The sequence below is a fragment of the Gorilla gorilla genome, chromosome 11 (assembly GCF_029281585.2).
Source record: "Gorilla gorilla gorilla isolate KB3781 chromosome 11, NHGRI_mGorGor1-v2.1_pri, whole genome shotgun sequence".
Taxonomy (NCBI): Eukaryota; Metazoa; Chordata; class Mammalia; order Primates; family Hominidae; genus Gorilla; species Gorilla gorilla.
The window spans coordinates 36,501,663-36,524,812 of NC_073235.2; the positions used below are offsets into that span (position 1 = coordinate 36,501,663).

Consider the following 23,150-nt stretch of genomic DNA (forward strand, 5'->3'; position numbering starts at 1 on the left):
GCAAATCAAGTGCTGAGAATGGGAGGGGCTCCCCTCACTACTCACCTAGTGATCCATTGGCAACATTGTGCTTCCTGTCCCCTCAACTTTGGGTTCTACTGGGCTAGTGGTCTTCGTTCTGAAGGGAGAATTTCTAATAGCACAACAATGATTCCATTGAACTGGAATTGGAGACTTCCATCTGGCCATTTTGGGATCCCTTGTGCCTGTGAATCAATAGGCTGAAAAGGGGGTTGCTGAATACACTGAGGGAATCACTCCTGCCTATCATGACAAAATTGAGTTGCTGCCACATAAAGGGCATGGGGGATGTATGTTTGGAATGGACATATGTTAGTATTCTCATGCGCTGTGATTAAATTCAACAACCTAGTTGAGTCAGGACTAGCAATGCCCATACCAGCAATGAAGGTCTGGGTCATCCACTGGGCAAGGAGCCATGACCAGCTTAGGTGTTTGGCGAAGGGAAGGAAAGTGGAATGGATAGTAAAAGAAGGTAGATAAAAATACCAGCTACGACCCTGTGGCCAGTTGCATAGAGGACTGTAGCAGCCATGAATATTTATTCCTTGTTTAGATATTAATGTTTATATATGTATTAGCTAAATACTTGTTTTTTCCCCTCTCTCTTCTCCTTATCATATATAAAAATATGCTAATAGATGTTAACCCTATATTTCAGTATTTAAGGTAGGATATAAAAAGTGGGGGCATGAACTTCCCAGAAGAATGAACATTACCCAAAGACAAAAAAAGGACTATATATCTTCTTTTGGAGACAGATTTAGGGTGTTTCTGTTTGTACATCAGATGGTTGTATCATGTCTTTATTTGGAGGATTAAGTCTGGTTTCAGGAGATGTGTATGAGTGGCAAGTGATCAAGAAGAGGACTGTAGCGGCTTTGTAATATATCAGCTTGGTTAGGCTGAACTACAGTTCCTAGAGTTTCCTTTCCTGTATGTTTCTGGTTAAGGTGGACCACAAGAGAGATTCTTGTGGAAATTTTGTGAGCATAGGGAAGCAGCAGGTGTTTTGTGGTGGGGTGGGGGTTGGTTTGTTTTTGAGAGAGGGTCTCACTCCATCACCCAGGCTGGAGTACAGAGGTGCCATCACAGTTCACTACAGTCTCAATCTCCTTGGCTCAAGCAATCCTGCTGCCTCAACCTCCCAGGTAGCTGGCTCTATGAGCGTGCACCCCCACACCTGGCTAATTTTATGTTTTGTAGAGACGAGGTCTTGCTATGTTGCCAGGCTGTTCTCAAACTCCTGACCTCAAGTGATCCTCCTACCACGGCCTCATGAAGTGCTGAGATTACACACGTGAGCCTCCATGCCCAGCCAGCAGGTGTTTCATAGCTCACACATGTTCACATGTATCTGCCAGCTCACTCATAGGTGTGAGGGAGTGGTCAGGCCTGCGACTGCTCTGCCTTCTCTAGATCCTTCTTCAGCCACTGCAACTCCTGCCCAGGTGTGTTTCATACTTGATAAGGAGCCTCAGCTTCTATAGGACATCCATGTCCCCCACCCACCCCGGCCAGAGAAAATGGGGACTGACAGGGGGCTCAGCTCATCCTGTGGGCTCCGGCTTGTTCTTTCCAGCCTGTTCTTACTCTGTTTTACTTCATATATATATACAATGTGTTGCAGGGATTCAGCCTTACCAAAAATTATAGGAACTGTCTCACTCTATAAATACATAGTATAATAATATTAAATTATATACACACCTATTTATATAAATTCATTGCAGGGATTTGACCTTACCAATAGTGGAAACTCTCTAAATATAAATATACAATATTATATATAATATACATATATAATTGGTGCAGGGATTGTGTGTGTGTGTGTGTGTGTGTGTGTGTGTGTGTGCCCCAGTAGTTCTGCTTCTCTGAATCCTGACTGATACATGGCCCAAAGTGTTGGAGACTTGTGACCACCAGGCACATGTTCCATGAGCCTTTGAAGAGCTCCCATCCCATCCCATCCTGGGCAGCTGCCGTTGTAAACTTCAGCTTTGTGTCTGAAGGAGGAACCTTCGTGCCTTCATGGTTTCTTTTCCTTCTAAACTGATCCTTTTCTCCCATTGCACATCTCAGGGAGGAGTTTATATAGGGATTATCCCAGAGCAAGAAATGCTTGAGGAAAAGAGAAATGGCTGCTGAGATTCTTGTATCATAACGCCTTGTCTGGAATAATCACACATCAGTTGTATTCCTCAAGAACCCAAGATTCTTCCCTATCTCTGCATATTTTGGAAGGATGTGATTTCCTGCTCATTCTCAGTGAACCATGAACCCTCTCCAGCCTTTCCCCAAGAAGCACATTTTCCCATCACGTGAAATGGCACATCACATATCTGCTCTGATGCAAGACACTCTGTGAGCTCCCATTCTAGAAGCCTCAGTCCTGCAATCTCTTGTTTCTATTGCTTTCTCTTTGCAGTTGACCTGACCTTTCCAGGAGGGCGAATAACAGTTTCTCCCCTACCTTTAACCATACTAACTTCACATTTTTATGTCCCACAGCTATTTGTTCTACTGTGACTCAGGAGCAGAGATGGAGATGGAAGCTCCCCTTCAGCGGAGAAAGGCTCACTTCCTCTCCTTTCCCCACACCCCTACTTCCCCTATTCCCCATACCCCAGCTACCCCCAACCCTGGGTGTTCACAGTGGGGACTGATGGGAACCCCCTATACCCGCCAGGCCATTTCTGCAACTCTGAGTTCCTCAAAACTTCTCCTTCTTCTTGGAAAATGCTACCACTGAGGCATGACTAGGGGGTCCTGGGGCTCAGTGATCCTCACTGCAAACTGCAGCCAACCCCAAAGCAGCTTGAGAGACTGACTGAGAGACAGGCAGAGGCAGGAGGCAAGGTGAGACCAAAGCCAAGAGCTCTATTTGGAAGCTGAATTCTTAATACCAACTTGCTTAGCATCCAAGAGCCATTAAAAATACTCCAACTTCTCATGGATAAAGAAGTACATATTAGAATGTCCATTTCAGTATTCTTTAGAATACTAAAACTGCCCAACAATGGGAATGTTCAATCACAGAACATTGAGTAGCTATGAAGAATCATGCTTCCACTATTTTTAGTAAAAAAAGAAGTGCCCACACAATGCTAAATCTTTTTTAAGAGCAAGTGGCATATAAGCCCATTTGTTTGTTTGCTCTAAAATTTGAATTACTGACTATGCCCAGAAACAACAACAAAAAAGTCTCAAGCTGTTAGCAGAGATTTCTTCTGGGGAGTGAATTGGAGTACAGGAAATATTTCTGAATCCTTTGATTTAGTTACAATCCTTTGATTTAGTTACAATTACAATTATTTTTGTAATTAGAAAATCAGAATTTTTAAAAATCATATTTTTGAAGTCTGGTAAATGACAGAAAAATGTTCATAATAAAAGGTGAATTTTTAACAACATGACACAGAATGTATAAAAGCTAAAAACACCGCAAAATATTGCTTCAAAAAAAGACACTGAAAAGAAGGAAATCCTTCAATATGAAAATGTTGATATTTTCTGGGTGTTAAGATTACAGGTAACTTATGTCCTTCAGGATACCTTTTATATTCTCAGAAATTCTAAATTGTGAATTAATTTTTTAATAAAAAAAATAGACATTATCACTTTTTTTTATAGCCAGCCTTTATATTAGTATCCTGTGACATGCTAGGCCAGAGCAGCTGCACGGGACTCACATTTCTTTTTATTTTCCCCAAACGGAGATTCTCTGTGGGGATTTTTCTCACAGATGCTGCAATAGCTGTATTCCTGTGAAGAATGTTACAGAACAAAACTTGGGCCACCACTGAATAGATATCCTAAACACCCCAGCTTGATCACCACACATTCTATGCATGTACCCAAATATCACATGCACCTCAATATATAAATATACAAATATAATACACATTGTACAAATACAATATATTGTGCAAAACACAATGTGCAAGTATGAAAGTATTCAAATATTATGTATCAATTAAAAATTCTTCAATCAAAATAAAAAATAAAAACTTGGACATCTCCTACCCTGGAATCGGCTCTATAGGACCCCCGTGCTCCCGGTTGCCCCACCACATCCACTGTGTGTGTTCTCTCTCAGCCACTGCCTCCAGCTTGTGAAGACTGGTTATGAATTAACCTTCCTCCTAAAAGACTTTTTGTACTCAATTCTCTAACCCATATCTGCTGTCAAGCACCATTTCTTTCATTTGCCCATAATAAAAATTGAGCAGAGATTATTTAACTCACTGCTAAAAGAACCTGTTCAATAGCAGGACCAGAACCAGACATCCAGCTCCATTATTCTCACAGTATTCAAGCTCCTAGTGACTGCCAGTCATTGTTGACACTAAGGATGACAAGCCACATTGGCATAGTACTTGTCCTTTGGGTGCTCAAACCAGGCAGGTTAGGAAAGAGGACCAGGAAGGAGGAACAAACAGGCTTAAAAGGAATGAGGTTCGGCAGTCGTGAAGCTAATGAACAAAGGAAAAACCATGGCCATTGCCATAGAGACAGAGAGAAAATGTAAGAGAACAGCAGTTCTGGAAAGCCAGGCCCAAGCTTGACCATTTTCTGAGGGCTAGGGTTCTCAAAGTGTGTTCCCCAGACCAGCAGCTGCAGCATCTCCTGGGGTCTCACAAGAAATGCACAATCTTGGGTCTGGGCCCCCAACCCAGACCTCCTGGGTATCCACAACTCTGGTGGGGACCCAGTCATCTGCATTTTAATACATCCTTGTCCTCCTTCTCCCTCTTAATCCCCCTACCTCCGAGTGATGTGAATTGCTGAAGCTGCAGGACTACTGATCTAAAGTTAAGTGAGTGGCAGATCATGAATAACTCAGGGAGGCAAACACAGCAGGAAACCTGGCATGGACGAGTCACCGGAGCCTCCTGGAAAGACCAGAAAAGGGGTCTCTAACAGATGATCACCCAACATAAGCCCCCAAAACTGCCCTGTTTCAGTTCCAAGTTAGGATTGAGGGCTGTTTACGAGATGCCAGTTCCAAATGTAAGTTAAATGACTATTCAAACACTGGGGGAGAACTCGCGCCCTTATTTCAGCTATTCCAAGGAGTGCTGCATGAGAGGAAATCACCCAACAACCACCAAATTCCATGAGTCTAGAGAATCATGTAAATACGACGCTACACAGGTGTTAGGATGTGATAAGTGCCTTATTAGAGATTTGCACAATGCCACAGAGAACATAGGAAGCAATCATTGCTGCTGGCTGCAGATAGTTGGAAGGAGGTTTTGCCAAACAGACAACATTTCATCTGGAGCTTGAATTTCAAGTAGAATTTGCCACCTAGGGAAAAGAGCATGAGCAAAAGTCGGAGGTCAGAAAGACCTCCTGGAAGGGGAGAAGGATGGGAAGGCACTCAGTGTGGGGGCCAGAGAGCCCCATTGCCAGGCTGAGGAAGATCCGCTTCATTTTGTAGGAAGGGGAACTCATGGGAAGTTTTGAAGCAGAGGAATGGTGTGGTGAAACTGACAAATAGAAAGATCACTTTGTATGGGTGGAAAGAGGAGATTGGAGAGGTGGCCAATTGGAGAGATTGGGATTCCAAGTGATTTCTAATTTTCATTTACAGTCACAAGTTGCTTAACCATGGGCATACATTCCATTCTGAGAAATGCATCATTAGACAATTTTATTGTGTGAACGTGACAGAGTGTACTCACACAAACCTAGGTGGCATAGCCTGGTACACACCTAGGCTATATGGTATCCTATTGCTCCTAGGCTACAGATCTAGATCTGTATAGCTGGTTATTGCACTGATTATTGTAGGCAATTGTGTCACAATGGTATTTATGTATCTAAACATATCAAAACATAGGAAAGGTACAGCACAAATATGATACTCTCATCTTATGAGTCCACTGTCATACATGTGGTCTCTCCTGACCAAAATGTTGTTATGTGGCTCTTGACTGTATTTGTACTTTTTTTCTACCAGGAATGTGTTCTACTCAGCACTTCCTTTGCAATAATGAAGTACAACCGTGAAGAGAAGGAGCCACACAGGACAGGGACACCCTGGAGATGAGAATTAAGAAATGAGAAGAGCAGGGTATATGCCCTCAAGTGGAAGCGCTGGCAAGCAGGAGGGACTGTTTGTCCTCTGAGACAGGAAAGAAGGGGCTAAGAATTCATGAAACACAAATGTGTGAAGTCAAAGAGAAGTGGGATCATCTCTACCAGAGGTCTCCATTTTCTCAGTAATGAAGATATCAACACTGTGGCCTGAGAATGCCGGGTCAGGGCTAAGGGTGGGAATTTGAGAAGTGCCACCAAGGTTTGGAACAAACAGCAGCTAATACCCCTAGGGTGTGTGTTCTTTGTCAGGCACTGTGCATACATACTCATTGAATCCTCACACCACCACCAGGAGATCAATGCTATCATTATCATACCCATTCCACAGAAGAGAAAACTGAGGCACAGTGTGATTACAGTGACATAGGTGGTGAGTGGCAAAGCTGTGATTTGAGCCCAAGCAGTCACCAACCAATGTGAGAATTCAGAGAAGGAATACCCCAGGAATGGGTAAAAGATCCTGAAGTAGTATTGAAAGCTCAGCTGAGTTTAAAAGCCATGTGTTTTCTGTGGAGTCCATCAGAAGGCTTGCCCTTGCCCACACCTACAGAGAGAACCTTAGAAGAAATATCGCATGTTTTCTGAAGGGAAGACTAGAAGTCTAAAAGGGCCACCTCAAAATGTTGGTGAGCGTTGCATTCACAAAGGGCGACCTGGGCTCTGACATCATGTGGGAAAGCCTCTGTTGGAGGGTGCATGGAGAATGCTAGCTATGGGCCAGCAGGCGCCCTGTTGAGCCTAAGGTCCTGCATCCCCGTAAATCAGGGATGCTGCAGGGGGAAGAGGGCGGCTTCCCAGCCACCGAGTCTTTGCCTCATCCGACTGTGGAACTGGAAGTTCTTCAAGTATTTGGGGGAAGAGCAGCTGCCAACAAAGCTGAATCAAAGGACCTAAAAATAGTTCAAGAAAACACAAAGACAGAATGTGCAATTCAGATGATTTGGGAAACCAAGCCAAACTTAGAAAAACCACAAGATGGGTGGTGAGCAAGGAGACAGCCCTTTGCCTCGCTCTCTGGCAATAATTACACCCCTAATTACTGTCTATTTGCTTAGCAGAACTCTCTCCCACTGTTTCTTTGTGGTGAAAACTCTCTTGGGTCTTTACTGTACGTCAAAGCATCCGGATCAGGTAAGCAAACCTCCCTGTCTAGTGGCATGCTCACACCAAACCAAATCCTAGCACAGAGAGGGGTCCCTACACCTTTTCCTACTATCCATGGGATGGGTCCGCCTTACATGCAGGTGAAATAATTGTGAAATCTTAAGTGTCTCTAAAACGTGCCCAGCCCCCTGGTCCTTACATATGACATTTTGAGGTGGTCAGAGGAAATCCAGCCGAGATTTTGGTCCATTAGGATGCATTTGCCTGCCACATCAGAAAACCCTCCAAAACAGTGACTTCACCCATAAGAACATTTTTTAAAGTGTAATTTGGGAAAAAGTAGTTCCAAGGTCAGTTCAGTAGTTCCACATCATCAGGGCATCAGTCAGTGCAACTGGCAGGGAGGGGTGGTAGGGGACCTTCCTCAGTGTCTCCCACCAGATTATGTAGAGAGACTCCTTTGCTGCTCAGGCTGATGTCTTGATGCCCTGCTCTTTCCAGAGGAAAGTAATGTGTTTCCCACAGAGGGCTTCTGTTAGCCTCCCATGCCTTTTCTAGCTTCTGAGAGCAACTTCTCTCCTTGGCTCACAGCCCCTTCTTCCATCTTCCAAGTGCCTCACTGCAGCCTCTGCTCCCATCATCACATCTCACACCCTCTCCTTCTGATCCTCCTGCCTCGCTCCTATAAGGACCCTGTGGCTACATTAGGTCCACCCAGACCATCCAGGACAATCTCCTCAACTCAAGATCCTTAAGCTCAGCATATCTGCAAAGTTCCCTTTGCCATGCAGGATAACATAGTCACAGGTTCTGGGCATTAGGATACGGACATCCTTGGGAGCCATTATCCAGCCAATCACAGGCCCTCTTCCCCTATGTTCTCACTGACTCTAAGGAAATAAGTCACTCCCCCTAAAGATTTCTGTCAGGTATTTCTGGAAAGTTCCAGATGTGTTCTTGAAACATCCCTTTAGGCTACCCTATAACAGTTGTCATTTTCCCTTTAATTTGGTCACTATGGTACCACTCATGGAGCAAACCTAAAATTGGGGCTCAGCTTGGGGAGGTTCTTGGCTTCACTTAGGAAGGAATCGAGAGTAAGCTGACAGCGAAGGAAAGCAAGTTGACTAGGACAACAGTGTGCAGCAAAAAGGCTGCTCCATAGACAGAGCAGAGCTGTCCCTTAGGCAGAGTGGCACTCATGGATTGAGGGCTGGCTATATTTATACCCACTCTTAATTATATGCTAAATAAGGGGAGGATTACTCATGAACTTTCTGGAAATGGGGCCAGGAGTTCTCAGAACCATATACGGTAACTTTCAGGCATTGCCATGGCATTTGTAAACTGTCATGGTGTTGGTGGGAGTGTCTTATGCAAATATATTTTAATTTCTAACCCTAGTTGGTTTGGGCCTGCTTCTTTGCTACATCCTATTTTGATGAACAGGGTTGTGAAAACTAGTCCTGCTGATGTCCTGCCTCACTGTGGTGATGCCTCTTGAGAGTGTGAATTGATCAGGTGTTCTCCAGAGAAACACTGGAAGATACACATACACAGATGCACATATTGATACATAAGTACATATATAAAACAGATTTGTTATAAGGAATTGAGTCACAAGATTACGGACTCAATTACGGAGGTTGACAAATATAAAATCTACATAGCCTATGTCCAAAGACTGGAATATTCTATAGAACCAGGAACAGCTGATGTCTAAGTTCAAAGGCAGTCAGGCAAAAAAAACCTCTCTTACTTGGGGGAAGGTCAGCCTTTCGTTGTATTCAGGCCTTGAACTGATTGTACAAGGCCCACCCATATTAGGGAGAGCAATCTGCTTTACCCAGTCTACTGATTCAAATGTTCATCTCACCCAAAAACACTCTCACAGACACACCCAGAACCATGTTTGACCAACTATCTGGGTACTCTGTGGCCCAGCCAAGTTGACACATGAAATTCACTGTCACACAGGGCCAGTGGCAGAGGTGGTGGTTGCACTGCTCAGACCCAGCTGAGACCCGCTGGAGCAGGTGTCACTGAGCACTGACATGGTTGCTGGTGCCCACTGCAGCCTGCACTGCAGGTGCCCAGAGGCCTAGCACCATCACCCATCACTGCACAGTCAAACATACCCCCTGGAAACAGGAGGCTGAGGTGGTACAGCCTGAGGTCCCAGTAAGAATGCAGGCACATAGTTTGCATTGTTTGCACCACACCCTTTACTGTGGCTGCCTTCCCTGACAGAGGGCATGCACCATGACCTACCTCACCTTTATCCCCTTCCCCCCTCTTCCCCACTCTTTGAAACAAACTGATGCACTTCAACTTTCTCTTCCATTAACACAAGCTCTCTCCCCACCCCAGCCCCTTATTTTCCATATAAACAGCCCCTGCGGCAGGTCCCTCACGTGTCCTCTTCCCCCATCAGCCTTCCACCTGGTCAGGCAAGCCTGAACCCTTTGATGTGTACAATTCAAAATTTAAACCCAAACCAGAACCCAATTTCAGAAGCCTGCTGAAAAATCTCAAAAGTCTTCAAAACAAAACCAATGAGTCACCAGTGTCCTGAGACTCTGCAAGCAGAGAAGCAGCAAGAAGTTTAGGGGATGTGGGATATGACTGAGGGCCTCAAATTGTATGAGATAAGCCCTGTCTATTTCCTGGCTGAAAGTTTTCTTGAGAATAATCCAGTTTCCATGCTGCCACCTTCAGAACCTGTCCTTGGACAGCCTTTCTAGTCCTGAGCTGCCCTTGAATCCCAAAGATGCTGCAGCCAGAATTCCTCTCCCTTCCCCCTTGATAAAGGGCAAAGCAGTGGAATAAGACAGTGGCTCTCCTCAGCCTGGCTTGCCAATCAGGCCAGCTGATCTGGACAGACGCAGACTTTCCAAGGCCTTAGGAGAAAGCATACATATTTCATGGGAACCTAATCTAGTTGAGCATGTGGAGGTTGGGGGAAAAAAAACCTAGCAGGTGTTTCCCTCCCTGCTGGGCAGGCAGGACCAGCACTGTGCAGGTGGTGAGCTGGAAACTGAGAGCTTGAAGGCCCCAGGAGGGAGCCTGATCTTTTAGGCCCAGCCCATGGAGGCAAGGGGACTGTAGAGTCATTGATCAGGCTTCAGGTTCAGGGAGCACAAGCTGCTCAGGGGGTCTTGATAAAAACCCTTTCAGCAGAGTCAGAAAAGGAGGTGACTTTCAGCTGTGTCCCAAGAGGCTCCTGTACAGCAGTACTAGGTCGTAGCTAAGAGCACACTTTGGAATCAGATAGTCCTGGGTCTTAGTTCCCATTCTGCCCTATCTTAGGAGGAAGAGCTGAGCTGGTTAATTTATCTCTGAGTTACAATTCTTTATCTATAAAGACCTCTGTTTTATGCTATTATGAAGTCAATGACAGCATCATTAACAGCTCTGCTGTGTCTGGCTTCTATCTTTCTATTCTGTCTTCCCAGTATGTGGCTTCAATTTTCAAGGTCACCTAATGGTCCAAGATGCCCTTCAAGCTTCCAAATTCCAGGCTGGAAGGAGGAGAAAAGTCAAAATGGCAAAACAAGGAGGCTTCTCTCAGATTAGTCAGCTCCTTCTAAGCAGCCTTCCCTGCCCACACAGGACACACTCTGCTTCTCTTTCACACATGGCCACACCAGGCTGGGTGAGTGTCTGGGAAATCATCCTTTAGGTGCTTTTATTAAACTGAGTTCATGCTCACCCCTTCTAAATTAATTTGGGAACCTGTTACTAAGGAAGAGAGAAAAATGAAGTCTGCTTCAAGAGCCTCTATCCTCCCAAGTCCCCTTCTAGGGCTTTCCCCATCACAGGCATCTCTTCTCTCAATGAGGACCACAGGCAGGCATCCCTAGCGCAGGACTTCGGCTAGGGCACAAAATGTAAGGAGGGGCTCACACTCAGTCTCCTGCAACTGCTGGCCCTGCCCTTGCGTAAAGCTGAGCTTGAGTGCCTCCTTACATTTTGCATCCCAGGCACCTTGCTTATCTCATCCTAGTCCATTCTTGCCTTAGCGTTGCAAAACACTAACCCCTCTGTCCCCTTTACCACATTGTGCAGGGCAATTTCTTCCCATGACATCTGGTTTTCCAAAACGGGGAAACCTCCTATGTGAGCGTCGAAATTTAGATCAGTTTGGGATTCACCAATGCCCTCAGACCTCTGCATTGTCTGGGGTCTGAAGACCCTGCAGAACACATAGGCTGCACCCTCACAGCCACAGGCCCCCGCCCCTCTGAGAGCAGGCATACAGGTCTGGATGGCCAGTCTGGAGGCCACTTTACTGGGAAGGGCAAAGCCAGTCAGCCTTGTGGCACAACTTCTCATTGCTTTGGGTTTCACAACTCCTGCAGCAGAAGAAAGAAAGGGCTGCGGCTGGCACCGTTCCCCTAGCCCCCACCCCTGCCTGAGTTCTTCCAGGAACACACCAACCATGCTAACGCTTGAGTTTCACAAACCAGCTGGCCTGAAACAAGACTGGATACATGTGGGTTTCATACACAACGGGTTAATTTCTAGTCCAATTATAATAATGGTAATAATTGGCCACACTCGGGGGAGCTGGCAATTACCACTATTTTTAACCTGCATCACTAAGGCAAATGGTTTTATGTTTAGCTGGTTCTCAGAGGGCTGAGTTTTCTCCAGACGGGAAAACTGTAGCAGAGTCACTGCCCATCCCTGTTTCCTTTGAGGTTCTTCTTCCAACATGGTATCACCTGCAAGTCCCAGGCTCATGGGACCACCAGCCCGTTCCTCCCTTTATGCCCTCCCTTCCCAACCAGGTTCTCCAAATCAGCAGAGATTCGATTCATCACATCCCCATGTGTGGATACCCAGTGGCTCTTGAACCCTGATCGCCTATCTTACCCCACCATTCCCAAAGGAAATGTGTATTTCTAGTTTTATTTTGACAATGCTCTCTCTGAACCCAGGGTGGGCCTCCTGGCTCTGGGTGGCATCATCATGGGCTTGGCCTGTCTCGCAGCCTCTGCAGAGAGAGGTGCTGTTGGTGGGACACAAGGAGGACTGTACCTACTGGGAAGCAGGAGGGAGGGGACAAGGCAAAGAAACACTCCCCACCTCTCATCTCTTGCCCCATGGAGAGATTCCTGGCAAATAACCTGGAAAGAGTCAAGAGCAGACAAAAGCTCTGGGGAAGCATGACCCCTGCTTTGCACTGTTTCTTTCTGTGGCACCCACTCATGCCTGTCTTCTCTCTCCCCATCTATACGGTGAGCCCATCAAGGCAGAGCCCGTATATTTTCCCGTTGTCACCCAGCAGTGTCTGATACCATAAGCACTTGTTAAATGAACAAATACAATTGGGCATTTCTATAGCCTGGATATGTTCAGTCCTCACCAACCCGGGGTTCAAGTAAAGTCACACTAATGTTAATAATTGTCCCCTGGTCACATTACCAGTTATTCTGGTCCATTGCAAAAGTCTCCCCTCCCACCAGGAGAATTGAGGGATCCTCCAAGAGGTGTTTTTAATGCCCTCCAACCAGTCCAAGTCATCACTGGGTGGCACAGCTGTTATTGGATAGTTGGTGACTCTGCTGTCACCTCTGCCATGAGGCTCCTCGGCCCGCCCTTGACATCATTGCTATGGAAGTAGCTGAGCTGGAGCTGTGCTGATGGTGCCACCATCGATTGCTGCTTTCAAGGCTGCTTTGCCCCCTGAGGTTCAGATCCCACTGGTTCTTCCTCCCTGGCTGGTGACAGAAGAGCAACCCCTGATGGAGTGAGAACAAACACGCTCACCTGTTGGGGGCAGGTTGCTGGGACTCCCAAAACGTCACAGAGTTTGATAAGTTAATTCTTAAATCCAGTGGCTGGGTCAGGGCAGCAAGTTCAATACCACTGCCCACTCCTCTGTTGCAAATGCAGCCAGATCCTTCTTCATTTAGGATTAATTAAGGGGGATATAACTTCGCGATTACTACATAACAGAGTACCACAAACTTAGCGGCTGTTATCCTGAACAAATAGCACGGGACTGGCCTACACTAGGTGTCACATGGGGTTCCATTTGGCCCCACAGTCTCACAACATCAATCAGCTCACAGTCCTGTGGCTCAGTGGTGCAGGTGGGCTCAACTGGGTTCTCCGCTGAGTCTCACTCACTGAAGTCACGGTATCCACCGGGTTGGGATCTTGTCTGGAGGCTCTAAGGACAGATCTACTTCCACTCACTCGAGTGGGTGGCAGGACTGTTCCTTGGGGTGTGGGACTGAGGTCCCTATTTCCTTGATGGCTGTCAGCAGGGGCTGCTGTCAGTTCCTCAATGCCAACAGCCTTGCCCTCATGGGGCGCCTCCATCCGCAAGCAAGCAACAGAGGGTCAAATTCCCCTCGTGCTTTCACTTTCTCTGCCTTCCTCTTCCACCAGCAACTGGAGAAAGCTCTGGCTTTAAGGCTCGTGTGATTAGATCAGGCCCATCTGGGTACTCGTTAAGGTCAATGTTGCCATAGAACACAATCACAGGTGTGCAGTCTCATCGTACTCACAGGCTTCAGGGGTTAGGATGAGATACTGGGGGTAGGGAGTGGGCACTTTACAGATTCTGCCTGCCGTGGGGGCCACCACCCAGCCCTTCATCATTGCATCTTTCAGACCCCTTTCCCCTCCACCCATCTTTCACATCTGAATACGCCTGAACCCTGAAGCTGGATGATATCAAGGAGACCTCATTGCAGTCTCAATGACCAATGGATTCTTCAGAGAAGGGTGCCATAGGGTGCAACTCTCTGGATGTGTCTGAATCTCTCTGGCCAGGATGGGACCTGTGTAGCACCTGGCTTGGGCCCACACCGTGCTGAGTGCTTTACAGTTGTCATCTCCAACAATCCTAACTGCCCTCCGAGCAGGTGTCGCTGTCCCTGATGGTGAGATGAAGAAGCAAAAGCCCAGAAGGGTAAAGTAAGGAGTTCAAGTCCACTCTGCTAAGAAGAGGTACAGCCAGTATTTGAACTCAGATATGACTAATTTTTTTTGCATTTTATTTAATTAATTACTTTATTTATTTATTTATTTTTGAGATGGAGTCTCACTCTGTTGCCCAGGCTGGAGTGCAGTGGCGCCACCTTGGCTCACTGCAAGCTCTGCCTCCCGGGTTCACGCCATTCTCCTGCCTCAGCCTCCCGAGTAGCTGGGACTACAGGTGCCCGCCACCATGCCCAGGTAATTTTTTTGTATTTTTAGTAAAGACAGGGTTTCACCATGTTAGCCAGGATGGTCTTGATCTCCTGACCTCATGATCCACCCGCCTCAGCTTCCCAAAGTGCTGGGATTACAGGCTTGAGCCACCGTGCCTGGCCTTTTTTTTGCATTTTAAAGTGTAATGTTCCTCTCAATATTTTATGATGAAAATATTTAAACATACAGAAGACATTAAAATAGTAAACCGAGCACTGGTGTGCTTTTGATTTCAACAGTTGTTAATATTTTCCCATATGTGCTTTCCCCTCTCTGTCTCTCTGTGTACAGCTATACATGCATACGTTTATAAAAATATTTTTTGCCAAACCATTTGAAATTAAGGTGAAGACCCCATGATGCATCACGCCTAAATTTTCCTGCATACATCTCCTATGAATAAAGGTCAACCTCTCACAGAACCATAATACACCACATCTAAGAAAATTGCAAGCAATCCACAACACCCTCTAGTATCCAGTCCATATTCAGTTTTCCCTAAATGTCCCAAGAGTGTCTTTTATGGCTGTTTTTGTTGTGTTGTGTTTTGCCACACACATATTGCGGTCTGCCCCTCCATGTCAGAGCAAGACAGGTGGGCTGGAGGTGAGACAAGAAGGAAGGCCCAGGGCTGGGCTTGGTCGCTCATGCCTGTAATCCCAGCACTTTGGGAGGCAAAGGCGGGTGGATCATCTGAGGCCAGGAGTTCGAGACCAGCCTGGCCAATGTGGTGAAACCCTGTCTCTACTAAAGATACAACAATTAGCTGGGTATGGTGGGGGGCACCTGTACTCCCAGCTACTCAGGAGGCTGAGGTGGGAGAATTGCTTGAACCTGGGAGGCAGGGGCTGCAGTGAGCCAAGATCGCACCACTGCACTCCAGCCTGGGAAACAAGAGCAAGACTCCATCTCAAAAAAAACAAAAAAAAAAAAAAGAAGAAGAAGGAAGACCCAGCACCAGTAGGCAATGAGTGGGTCCTGGGAGTTCTCTCTGCTGGGCCTTTAGGCTATTTAGGCTCTGGGGAAAGAAAGCTCACATCACTAGGCCTCTGTCCATAGCAAAGGGGTGGAGAAAGAACCTCCTCCTTGAGGCCCTTAGTGATACCTTTGGTCGCTGACCTCCTGAGCTGACAGCTCCTGCTCTCTGTCACTCTGTGGTTGCCACAGATCTGGACATGGCCATGCCCTGTCCCTGACGCTGGGCTGAGTTAGCGTTTCTGTGTATCCCATTCATTCTGCACGCCGGCCTCCACCTCTGCATGCCGGTCCTTCTTCACCTCTGATTGATTGTCATTTATTACTGAACACAGGCTTGGAAGGAACGGTGCCTATGAGCGCCAGGTAGGGGCACTGTCCCCAAGGGTCAGGTAGGACATGGGCTGGGAGCCCAGCAGGTGTGAATTAATGACCAAAGGAGCCAATGAACAGAGGAAGCTTGAACATGCCCAAGAAAGCCAAGCTCCTTGAGGGCAAGGTCCGTGTTTCCTAATACTGTGCTAGTCCCTGGCACAGAGGGGCCCCAGGCAGAACTTTAATGACAATTAAGTCAATAATTAGCAAAATTGGCTGTACATGAAAATCATCTGGGAAGTGTTAAATCAATGCTGATTCCAACGGCATCCCTCCATATTCTTAATTAATTGGTCTATGGCAGGATATTGGTTTTAGCTTTTTAACTCTCCAAGTGATTCAAATAGGCTTGGTTGAGATCAATTGTGTTAAATACATGAATAAAAATATGCAGCACAGAAAGACATCGTCTTACCTGCCTATTTGAGCCTCTGCGTAGCGTAACAGTCTTCCCACAGCAATTAGGAGAGAGTCCAAAGCCCTTTGCACAGCCACCAAGGCCCTGTATACACGTCCTCTCCCCTGCGCCCTTGACTCGGGACCACTGGGCCTTCTGCAAGCACCTGTGTTGTGCTGTGGTGCTTCCTCCAGCCAGGCCCTGCACCTGCTCTCTCCCTGGCATGCCCTTTGCCTCACTATCTTTGCACAGCCAACTCGTAGTCTATTGCCCTTTGTGCTCCCCAGAAGCCATTCAGATCTTAGTTCAGACTGGGTCAAGTCCAATCTTCCAACTCCCACAGCACCAGCTTCCCCAGAGGCCCTTACCACGATTTGAATGTTTGTGCACTATTTGTTGAATGTCTGTTCTCCTTACAGAACTTGTGGCTCCACCAAGGGAGAGGCCAGGACCTGCCCCTTCACTGTCATGATGCTGGCATTCCTCATAGTGCCTGCACAGAGGAATTCAACAACTCTGTGAAATGAATGACTGTTGAAACAATGAAAATAATATTGCTCACGGAGTCGAAAGCTCCAGGCTCAAACACTTGCTGTTGAAACTAAGTGGCTGTGCAACCTGAGGAGAGCTTCTTGATCTTTCTGAGTCTTCCTTTTCCTCTCTTAAGGCTATTGTGAGGACTAAAAATGACAACTACGGCCAGGTGTGGTGGCTCACGCCTGTAATCCCAGCACTTTCGGAGGCCAAGACAGGTGGATTGCTTGAGGCCAGGAGTTCAAAACCATCCTGGCCAACATGGCGAAACCTTGTCTCTATTAAAAATTAAAAAATTAGCTGGGCGTGATGGTGCACACCTGTAGTCCCAGCTACTCAGGAGGCTGAGGTGGGAGAATCGCTTGAACCTGGGAGGCAGAGGTTGCAATCTGAGCTGAGATTGTGCCACTGCACTCCAGCCTGGGCGACAGAGTGAGACTCTGTCCCTAAAATAAAAATAAAAATAAATTTTTAAACAATGACAACTTACATAAAGCATGGTGTTAGTCTACTCTTTTGTTGCTATAATGAAATACCTGAGGCTGGGTAATTTATAAAGAAAACAGTTTTGTTTGTTTGTTTGTTTGTTTTTTAAGATAGGGTCTAGCTCTGTTTTCCAAGGTAGAATGCAGTGGTGCAATCTCAGCTCACTGCAGCCTCTGCCTCCTGGGCTCAAGTTATTCTCCCACCTCAGCCTTCTGAGTTAGCTGGGACTACAGGTGTGCACCACCATACTTGGCTAATTTTTGCTAGCCAGGCTCAAGTGATCCATCTTGGGCTGAAGTGATTCATCTGCCTTGGCCTCCCAAAGTGCTAGGATTACAGGTGTGAGCCACTGTGCCTGGCCAAGAAAAGAGGTTTAATTGGCTCACAGTTCGGCAGGCTTTACAGGAAGCATGGTGCTGGCATCTGCTGCTGGTGAGGCCTCAGGAAGCTTCCAATCATGGCCCATGACCGAAACACCTCCCACTGGCCCCACACTCAACACCAGGAATCACATTTTAGCATGAGATTTGGAGGGGACAGAACATGCAGACTATATCAGGCATTCACTCTAGGGCCTGCCAAATACCAAAATGTCTGTCAATGTTAGTTTTCTTTCTATTCCTTCAAGGAATACTTATAATCCCCAGCGGGAGTGGAGTGAACATGTCGATTCTGTCTCACACACACAGCACATGGATGCCTGTGCAGGGAGGAAGGAAAAATACCTTCAGACTGAGCTGGTTTGGAGAGACAGCAGCAGCAGCATCTCCCTAGAGCATCCTTCTCCCCATGGAACTCACCCTAGGTGAGCCAGCCAGTCACCCAGCCCAGAACAGTGCTACAACGACAGGTTCGACCCTGTGGCTCTGAGGCCCTGATTTCTTTCTTTATTCTAGAAGCAACATATTTCCTTTCTTTATTCTAGTAGCTGAATTCTAAGATCGCTCCCACATTCCCACCTCATTATATATATCTTGTAGAATCCCCTCCCCTTGAGCATGGCTAGCATAGTTACTCCCTTGATGGAGTTATTTTATATAAGACTCTGTCATAGCTGACTGGAGAGAGAGTCTCCTACTGGCTTTGGAGAAGGAAGTCACCATGCTATGAGGGGTCCACAAGGCCAGACCCTGAGGGCGGCCTCCAGGAGTTGAGCGTCAGCCTCAGCTGGCAAACAGCAAGAACATAGGGACAGACCTCAGTCCTACAACCATAAAGAAGTAAATTTCATCAGCAACTCAAAAGGGATTGGAAGAGGACCATGAGCTCCACATGAGACCACAGCTTGGCCAACACGTTGATTTCAGACTTGTGAGACCCTACACAGAGAACCTGGTTGGACCATGCCCAGATGTCTGCCCCACAAAACTGCAAGATAATAAATAGACATTGTTTTAACCTGCTAAGCTGTGGTAATTTACTACAGAGCAATAGAAAACAAATATGTGTGCTCATAAAAAATAATTAATATAGGAATTTAGGCATAAATAATTCTCCCATATCACTATCACCAACAGACACTATTGTTTTTCCTGTTCCTGGTGAGGCCAGATATTGTTATTTTTGCAGTTTTTTTTAAACATGGTAATAGTCATACTGTATAAACACTTTTCTAATTAATTTTAATTAGCTCTACAGCTAAAACATTTTACAAGCTATAACATATTTTTATAAACTTCATTTTTAATGGCTGCATAATAGCCCATTGAGAAGCTATGTCATCGTTTACTTAACCTTCCTCTGTGGTGTGACTTTCAGTTGCTTCTAGATTTTACTCTTCTAACTCAACAGTTAATGCTTTTGTGGGATAAAATTTCCCTTCATATTTAGGATTATTCCTTTAGGTTAACTCTCAGGCCTACTAGTCCTCTGATTCACACTGTCTTTTTAATTTTTCCCAACCTATTACATATTTTCTAAATTTTGTACACCATTCACATATCATGTGTATCATATCAAAGAGCCTAGAGAAAATTTTCCTCTGTGTGTCCCTCACTGGGTGGTTACAATGGAGAAATTACAGGGCAGGACTAGCATTAGGGTGAGGAGAGCAAGGCACTCAGGCGCAAAACTTAAGGGGGCACCAATATCCTCAGTGATCAAGAGAAGTAATATTGTCACGCAACTGTATTAGCTTTTTAGGGCTACTACTGTAATGAAGTACAGTATTCTCCCTTATCCATGGGGAAATGCATTCCAAAACCCCCAGCAGATGCCTGAAACCACAGACGGAGATAGTACTGAACCCAAAGACACAGTTTTATCCTATACATACATAACTATGATAAAGTTTAATTTATAAATTAGGCACAGTAAGAGATTAACAACAATAACTAGTATTCAAATAGAACAATTATAACAATATACTGTAACAAGAGCTATGTGAATATGGTCTTTCTTTATCTCTCTCAATATCTTACTGTACTACACTCACCCCTCTTCTTGTGATGAAGGGAGATGATGCAATGCCTGCATGATGTGAATGGAGGTGAATGATCCAGGCATTGTGACATAGCATCGGGCTACTCCTGACTTTCTGATGATGTCGGAAGGGAGGATCATCTGCCTCAGTTGATTCTGGATCCTCAAGCCATGATGATGTCCACGGTTGAATGTCAGGAGCAGACGATGTCAATGACAAAGGGATGTTCCACATCCGGGGCAGGACAGCACAAGATTTCATCATGCTGCTCAGAATGGTGTGCAATTTAAAACTTTTGAAGTGTTTATTCCTGGAATTTTCCAAGTTGACTACAGAACTGAACCCTCAGAAAGCAAAACCTTGGGTAAGAGGGGGCTATTCTATCACAAGCTCAGTAGCTTAAAACAACAGACATTTATTCTGCCACAGTTCTAGAGGCTATGCATCAGAAATCGAGGTGTCAGCAGGACCGTGCTCCCTCTGAAGGCCCAAGAAAGAACCCTTCCTTGCCTCTCCTAGCTCTGCTGGCTGCTGGCTGTCCTTGGTGCTCCTTGGCCTGTAGCTGCATCACTCCAATTGCTGCCTCACTCCAATTGCTGCCTCTGTCTTCACACTGACTACCTTCCCCTTGGGTCTCTGTGTGTTCACACAGCCTCCTAATAAGGACTGCAGTCTTTGGATTTAGACTCCACTTTAATCTAGAATGACTTCATCATAACCAATTACATCTGCAAAGACTCTATTTCCAAATAAGCTCACATTCTGAGGTTTGGAGAGGACATGAATTTTGGAGAGATACTATTCAACTCAATAGAGGAATCTTTTTAAAAAAAAATCAAAATCAATGCAAAAAATCCATAAGGAACAAAATTTCAAAATTCTAAATAAAGACAGAATCCACCCCTGCAGAAGCATGACTCACCTCATTGGCCTCTCGCTAGCCCCAGCCTTGGCTTCAATGAGATAAGCTCTTTAAAAAGCCTCCAGGACAGTGTTGGGTAGCTATTAATAGAAAGACACGGTAAATGTTGGTTGCTTTCTCTTCCTTGTCCATATCTTTATGGGTTTAATCAATTTCTTCTATCTCTTTGCTTTATATATATTTTCATGAGGGACTCATCTATTTCTGGAGTTTGGACACTCCAGGTGTCAACAAACATGTTTGTGGCCCACTTTGCATCAGTTTGGTCATAAAGGACTGGTAAACAAGCACTGCTGGAAATGCTTCTTTTTCCCCTTGTATCAGCTGTTCATACTGAGATGACTCTATTCTTAATGGAAAAAAAAATCCATTCCTAGAAAAGAGATGGAGCCCGTGCTTTATGCCAGGTGAGATCTGATTGCTACCAGTGAATATCAGAGACAGAATCAACACCAATGGGGACAAGAAGAAGCCTCCCCAGGGCTCCAACCCCCTGCAGAATCCTAGCAAAACAAACCTGTTAACAAAACCCCTTCTTAACATTCCGGTCGTTTGTGCTGTAAACTTGGAAAGGTTTCCAGAATTTCCAGAAGCGCCTACCTCTACCTTTACAGAAAAATACACAATCTCTGCTTGTATGTTGGTTTCTCAGCAAGAGAACATAAGAAATTGCGCAGCCTGGGCTGCAGTGATTCAAAAAGTAGGTCATAAATATCCTTGAATCCGATTACTGAGGCCAACGGCTGGCAGCGGACAGGACAGCAAGCAGGTTCTACATGGTTTATTTTTCTTTCCTTTCTGGAGTCATAGATACAAAAAGGACTGAAGTCTTCAAGTTTCTCTCACCCTGAAAAAAGAAAGGGCAGAGAATTCAATATTATTAATATCTACGGATTTTTTTAGTATATAAAAAGTTGTGTGCACTTTCTAAATGTAATTTCTGTGAAATCAAACTGACAAGGTTGATATTAAATCATCCTTGGTTTTGAAACTAGGAAAGTCTGAGAGAGACATGTGACCCGCTCAGCGTGTCCCCACCCATATGGGTGATCATGCCATCAAACACTGGAATTCTCCATCTGGTTCAGGGGCTACGTGCAAAGTAGCAGTTCTAGTAGAGTCAGACCCTACAAATGACTATTCTTCCTGAGGAGTTCAAAGACTTAAAATTGTTCTATATCACAAGTGTTTAAGATGGGCATAGCCATCACCCATGCAATTCCCCTTCTAGAAATGTGCCCCAAGGAAGCAATCAATAATACGCTCAAAACTTTAATCTGTAAAGCTGTTTATAGCAGTGTTCTAAATAATAGTGGAAAAATGGGAAAAAATACCCCAAATAAGTGGTGGTTAAATAAATTAAAATATACTTATTGTTAAAGTATCCCCGGTTTTCCAGCCTTCTGTAATTACCCAAATGCATAATATTCCAATAAAATAACTGAACTACCCATTCTTTATGAGGCAGGGATTTTTGAGTATTTCTAAAAATTCACAGGGAGTAGCTGTCACCTCTGGTGTTCATGTTGTTTTTGGCTTCTCATGTCTTTTGGCCACATTTTTATCCCCTTTCTAGTTTACCAGCAACATGGAAACAGTCCCCTTCACTAATTTCTCAAGGCATCACTTAGATGTGTAATTAAAACTTCTATCTCCAAGTCAGACCTCAGTATTCCTAAATCCATCTCTCACACTTTAAGTTGCTTCTGTTAACAGTGGCAAATCGTACGGGTCTGCAGCAACTCAATTCTTGCCTCTTCAGAGGAAATAATTCATCCGAGGGGCATAAAGCTGAGTGAGAGACTGAGGCAAGTTTTAGAGCAGGAGTGAAAGTTTATTAAAAAGTTATAGAGCAGGAATGAAAGGAAGTGAAGTACACTTGGAAGAGGGCCAAGCAGGTGACCTGAGAGATTCGAGTGCCCTGTTTGACCACTGACTTGGGGTTTTACAGCTTCCATGCTTCCGACATTTTGCGTCTCTCCTCCCTTGAGTTTCCCTTGTGGCAGGCTGTGCACATGCGCAGTAGCCTGCCAGCGCCTGGGAGGGGCTGCATGCGCAGTGTGTTTACTGAAATTGCGCACATGCTTATCTGAGGCATTCTCCCCTTGCCAGTGGAGCGTTCCTATAGGAAGGTCACACACCCGTTAAATGCCGCCATTTTGCCTTTTAGGCATTCCTGGGCCCTCTCGCCCAACTCCTAAGATCTTATTGGGAGGCTGATCACCAGCTTTAGCTGTTTTCTATCTGTTGAGAGACTGCCTTTCCCTGGCACCAGCTACAACCAATTATTATTTTAGCGAGACAATTTAACAACCACCTGACCATCACCTGATGGTTGACTAGCATTCTTATGGAGGTGTTGGGGGGCCTCTCCTGCCCTGCTCCTGCCTGCCTGGCTACCTGCTCAAACACTTCTTGCTAGTCATCTCGCCTGTTTGTCCTGGCCCACCTCCCCTTGGTAGACTACACTCTTACATGTATCTAAGTTCTTCTCAAGTGCCTGGGTCCTAGGCCTGTAATCCCTGACTCACAGTCCCCACAGGAAGCCAAAACTCTACAACCACCAGAACGACTCTGCCGTCTCTTTTTTTTTTTTT

At 45.6% G+C, this 23,150-nt stretch overlaps 1 long non-coding RNA gene across 1 annotated transcript in view; it reads right to left on the reverse strand.

The window, feature by feature from the left end:
- LOC134756638 (uncharacterized) overlaps positions 1–22,517 on the reverse strand; it is a 194,076-nt gene extending 171,559 nt beyond the window's left edge. Inside the window, exons 1-2 of the long non-coding RNA XR_010129560.1 lie at positions 22,066–22,517; positions 19,644–21,400 (exon numbers count right to left, since the gene is read on the reverse strand). This is a non-coding gene — a long non-coding RNA (uncharacterized lncRNA). The remainder of the gene's footprint in view (positions 1–19,643; positions 21,401–22,065) is intronic.
- Between the last annotated feature and the right edge of the window lie 633 nt (positions 22,518–23,150).